The sequence below is a fragment of the Tamandua tetradactyla genome, chromosome 13, assembly GCF_023851605.1.
Source record: "Tamandua tetradactyla isolate mTamTet1 chromosome 13, mTamTet1.pri, whole genome shotgun sequence".
NCBI classification, from domain to species: domain Eukaryota; kingdom Metazoa; phylum Chordata; class Mammalia; order Pilosa; family Myrmecophagidae; genus Tamandua; species Tamandua tetradactyla.
This window is the reverse complement of record NC_135339.1, coordinates 44,383,879-44,390,182: the sequence shown is the minus strand read 5'-3', so window position 1 is coordinate 44,390,182 and position 6,304 is coordinate 44,383,879.

Sequence of the window (6,304 nt, the reverse complement as noted above, 5' to 3'; positions counted from 1 at the left end):
GTATATGAAGCTTCTAGCACATTTATCTGGCCCAAAGTGAGAACTAAACGAATACTGCATATCTCCTCCCCCTCCTCTTCCTCCTCTTTCATGATCTTCATCTTCATCATCATAATTATACTATTCATTCCATTGGCTTCCTCTTGAGCATCATCATTTCTGGAGGATGCAAATTTTGGCAAATAGGAGGGCTCAAAGGAGTGGAGGGTGGGAATAAAAGAAGACACAGAAAAGGTGGAGGAATTTTATTGATGATGGTAATAATAAATAATAGTTACCAAAATGTGGATATTTGGTAGGTGCCAAACACTAGTGAATGCTTTATATATATTATCAATATTTAATTCGCAAACAACTCTTTGAGATAAGTAATATTACCTTTATTTTCCAAAAGTGGAAGATAAACTTCAGAAGAGTTAAGCAAGGATGGATATCTATGAAATATTGAAAGGTAAATGAAGCCAAGTCTTGCTGATTTAAGTATTTATTCTCGTTCTAAGTTATACTCTGACTTAATGAAAGAACATCAGAACAAATGTAGAAACAGATAAAAAAGGTAAAGGATGCAGAAATATAAGAAGAAAGAAAAATATAGAAAGCAGTGCTGGATTATTAAGTCAAATTGGGGAAGGCTGAGAAATACATTTCAGAGAACCGCCTTACCTTTTGGTTCTAGGTCCGCCTTACATTTGGTCAAAGAAAGGAACTTGACTTAAATTTAAAAAGACAGAATTGGGCCAGAAGTCTTTACTCTTGGGAAGTCATCACAGTCATGCTTAGTAATGGAGGGACACAGATGTGCCTGGTGGGTCCCATCTTATCTACATTCTCCTCTATTCCAGGCCCACCACCAAGCACGTGGCTGAAAACTCAGAGAGGTGATGGCTACACAGAGGAAAGCGCTTCCTCAGAACTGGAAGCTTCCATAAACCTCTCCATGAGCTCCCCACTTGCCAGCCCACTTTAATGGGTGGATGTGCTTCCTTTTTTGGATTTACCCACAAGGTTCAACTTGTTCACAAACATCCATGCTTCATGGAGGCCGGTTAGTTACTATTTATCTGATACACTAACTCTCTGCTTCTAGGCCTTCACTTCCTTAGATTCTCCCACATTTGTGTTTCTAATACCTGCAGTGAATTCCTTATTCTCTATAAATATAAATTATATATATTTATATATATGAATAAGAGTAGTACAAGCACAATTAGTGTAGTTCAAAATTAGCCCTGCTCCACGGAAAAGTTAGAGAAAGGACAGGGGGCCACTGGGGCAGCGATTCAGGAGTGTGGCTGACCTGGGAGAGCCTTCTGCAGCACATGTGGCAGCCCTGGTTGCAGAGGCTGAGGAACCGAGAGACAGAAAGCTGGAGCCTGGCGTGGATGCACGGGGCCCCAGAGCCAGCAGGAGTGCAGGAGAGGAACACGGGACTAGGAAGTAAGCCAGGCCATGTTCCTTGGGCGTGTTACCCTCACCAGTGCAGCCCCATGACCGGTGATTCACCCCACACCCCACGCACCTGAACCCCGTCACCTGCTCCCATTCCCCATGCTCCAGGTACCCCACCCCACCAGCCCCTAACTGGTGCACATAACTGCCCCACTCCCCCACCCCAAGTGCAGCCCAACCCACCTCTCCTGCATCCCTCCTGAGCACTACCCCCCTTCCCTGTTCCCTGCAGGCTGTTTCCAGTGCATAAAGGCTGCAGGCACTAACCTCCATACCTAGGCTACACTTGCCCCATGCCCATAATGTCACACAGCCTCACCCTGCCCTCCCTGAGCTCAGTGCATACCTTTACATCACTCCCAGGCCCATCCATGTGCATGGGCCCCCAATCATGTCATTTAGCTCTGGGAACCGTACTTTACAGCAGTACTAGAACTGCACATGCACGCAGCCCTCAGCCTCACTTCCCAGCTCTGAGAAAATGCTGACCTGGCAGCTAGGTCACATCTGCCCCCAATCCATGAAATTGTAATGCCAACCTGCTGCCACAGCTCAATGCATTCACACAAAAGACCCCATGCCTTAGACCAGCACACACCAGGGTTATGTCCCCCAGACCAGTGTACCTGCACAGCTACATTCTCCCTAGCTGGTGGGCACCCATGTTCACAAGCATCAGCGTAACAGCCTCAACCAGTGCCCATACCTGCCCTGAAACAAATTACCATACCAAGTGCCCTGCTCCCAGCTGTACAACCATCCCACAGACACATGGCCCTAGACTACTGAAATAAATCAACTCCCAAAGTAAATCAGTCAGGATATTTACATGCATCAAAGACAGCAGAAGATCACTAAGCATCTCACAATGCAGACAGATATAGCCTTACCTAATGACCAAATTAAAACACCAGAGGAGACACAGATGTTGGAAGAACTAATCAAAGATATCCATACAACTCTACTAAATAAAATAAGTGGGATAGCAAATGACATAAAGGAGATCAAGAAGACAGTAGAAGAGCACAAAGAGAAATTTGAAAGAATAAATAGAAAATAGCAGAAATCACAGAGATTAAAGACTCTGTTGAGCAAATAAAAAACATACTAGAGGCATACAACACCAGCTTTGAAGAGACAGAAGAAAGAATAAGTGATATAGAGGAGAGGATAATTGACTTTGAAGACTCAAAACAGCTAATGACAAAAAAGATGGAAAAAATTGAATGGGATCTCAGAGAAATGATAGACAAAACACAGCACAGATATATAAGAATCACTGGTGTCCCAGAAGGAGAAGAGAGGAATAAAGGGCTAGGAAGAGTAATTGAGGATCTAATGGGGGAAAACTTCCCAAACTTCATAAAGGACATAAATATGAAAGTCAAAGAAGCCCAAAGAACTCCAAACAGAATAAATCCAAATAGGCCTTCCCCAAGGCACATACTAATCAGTCTGTCAAATGTTGAAGAGAAGCAGAAACTCCTGAAAGCAGCAAGAGAAAAACAATCTACTACATACAAGGGAAACCACATAAGACTGAGTTCAGACTACTCAACTAGCACCTTTGAGGCCAGAAGGCAGTGGTATGATATGTTCAAGATCCTGAAAGAGAAAAACTTCCAGCCAAGAATTCTGTACCCAGCCAAATTGTCCTTCAAAATTGAGAGAGAGATTAAAGTTTTCATAGACAAAGTCCTGAAAGGATATGTCAACAAGAGACTGGCCCTACAAAAAATACTAAAAGAAGTTCTGCCAGCTGAAAAAAAAAGACAGGACAGGGAGGTCTGGAGGAGGGCACAGAATTGAACAGTACCCCTAAGGGTAACTTAAATAATACAAAGAGAAAGAGGAAAAAGAATATATAGATCTGAAAAATAAAATAAAAATGATAAGATGGTGGAGGCAAGAAACATCTTTTCAGTAATAACTTTGAATGTTAATGGACTAGACTTACCAATTAAAAGATACAGATTGGCAGAATAGAGATTAAGAAACACAAAATCCAGCTATATGCTGCTTACAAGAGACTCATCTTAGATGCAAGGATACAAATAGATTGAAAGTGAAAGAATGGAAAAAGATTTTCCACAGAAGTTGTAACCAAAAGAAAGCAGGAGTAGCTATACTAACATTGGACAAAATAGACTTTAAATGTAAAGACATCATAAGAGACTAAGAAGGACACTATATACTAATTAAGGGGTCAATTCATCAAGAAGATGTAACAATCATAAATGTTTTTACTCCCAATCAAGGAGCTCCAAAGTACATGAGACAGACATTGGCAAAACTAAAGGGAGCGATAGATGTTTCAACAATAATAGTAGGAGACTTCAATATATCACTCTCCTCCATAGATAGACCAACCTGACAGAAGATCAACAAGGAAACCAAGAAATTAAATAACTTGATAAATGAATTAGACCTAACAGACATATATAGGTCATTGCACCTCAAAGCACAAGGTTACACATTCTTCTCTAGTGCTTCTGGAACTTTCTCCAAGATAGATCATATACTGGGGCACAAAACAAGTCTTTATAAATTTAAAAATATCAAAATAATTCAAAGCACTTTCTCTGATCACAATGGGATGAAGCTGGATCTCAATAACCACCAACGAATGAGAACATTCACAAATATATGGAGATTAAATAACACACTCTTAAACAATCAATGGGTCAAAAAAGAAATTGCTAGAGAAATCACCAGCTATCTGGAAATGAATGAAAATGAGACAGAACGTATAAGAACTTATGGAATGTGGCAAAGGCTGTGCAGAGAGGGAAATTTATTGCCCTAAGTGCCTATATTAAAAACAAGAAAGAGCAAAAATCGAGGACTTAACAGCAAACCTGGACAAACTTGAGAAAAAACAGCAAACTAATCCCAAAGCAAATAGAAGAGAAATAACAAAGATTAAAGCAGAGATAAATAAATGGGAGAACTAAAGAACAATAGAAAGAATCAATAAAACCACAAGAGGGTTCTTCGAGAAAATCAATAAAATGAATGGGCTGCTAGCAAGACTGACAAAGAAAAAAAGAGACAGATGCAAATAAACACAATGAGAAATGAGAAGGGGTGCATTACCACAGACCCTGAAGAAATAAAGAAATTTTAAGAAGATACTATGAACAACTATACACAAAAAAAAACTAGACAACTTAGATGAAATGGACAAATTCCTGGAGACACACAAACAAGCTACACTGACTCAGGAAGAAATAGAAGATCTGAGCAAACCAATTATAAATAAAGAGATTCAACTAGTCATCAAAAATCTTCCTACAAAGAAAAGCCCAGGACCAGATGGCTTCACAGGTGAATTTTATCGAACATTTCAAAAAGAACTGATACCAACCCTGCTTAAACTTTTCCAAAAAATTGAGGAAAAAGGAACTCTATCTAACTCATTTTATGAAGCTTATATCATTTTAATACCAAAACTGGGTGAAGATGCTATAAGAGAGGAAAACTACAGGCCAATCTCCCAAATGAACATAGATGCAAAAATTCTCAATAAAATATTAGCAAATCAAATCCAACATGCATTAAAAGAATGACCAAGTGGGGTTTAAACCAGGATTGCTAGGATGGTTCAATTCAAGAAAATGAATTAATGCAATACAGCACATAGGGGAATTGTGTCCCCTAGAAAAGCCATGTTTTAATCTAAATCCCATTTTGTGAAGGCAGAATAATCCCTATTCAATACTGTATGTTTGAAACTGTAATCAGATCATCTCCCTGGAGGTATGATTTAATCAAGAGTAGTTGTTAAGCTGGATTAGGTGATGACATGTCTCCACCTATTTGGGTGGGTCTTGAGAAGTTTCTGGAATCCCATAAAAGAAGAAACATTTTGGAGAATGAGAGATTCGGAGAAAGCAGAGAATGCTATAGCACCATGAAAAACATTTCACCAGCCAGTGACCTTTGGAAATGAAGAAGGAAAATGCCTCCCAGGGAGCTTCATGAAACAGGAAACCAGGAGAGAAAGCTAGCAGATGATGCCGTGTTCACCACGTGCCCTTCCAGCTGAGAGAGAAGCCCTGTTTTCACCATGTGCCTTCTCAGCTGAGAGAGAAACACTGAACTTCGTCAGCCTTCTTGAACCAAGATATCTTTCCCTGGATGGATGCCTTTGAATGGACATTTCTATAGACTCATTTTAATTGGGACATTTTCTCGGCCTTAAAACTGTAAATTAGCAACTTCTTAAATTCCTCTTTTGAAAGCCATTCTGTTTCTGGCATATTGAGTTCAGGCAGTTAGCAAACTAGAACACATGCTATGAACTATGTTCAAAAGGAAACCATCAGCACTACCACAACAACAGCAGAAGTAAATAATGAGTGAGGGACAAGAGTCAAGAGGAGGTTTAGATTTCCTATTTGGTGAGGGTGCGTTTATTGGATTTCTGACTATTGGGAATGATGAAATTATCTAAAATTGAGAATGCTGATGGACTGTGGACTTTGGGCCCTCTACATGATGCCTGATGAATGCAGGTGGCTGAACGATGTACTGGCAGAGAAGTAGATTGGCAAGCGATGGTGTATACTTATGAATGAAGGTTGTGCTGCTACAAAAAGGATCAATGTCATGAGGCAAGCAACGATGTGAATGAATATATGGGACATTTGGTGAGACAAAATAAGCCAGAAACAAAAGAACAACAACAGTATGGTCACCTTTAGAAAATGCTTATAAGGAAACAGGGGCCTAGATTATAAGCTTTTAGAGCAGACACATTAAGGCCGGAGTGGTGATTATTATTTCTGGATTTTGAGAGGCTGTTTTATATATATAACTGGATATTTAGAGATAAGAATGAAGCTGAACAGGT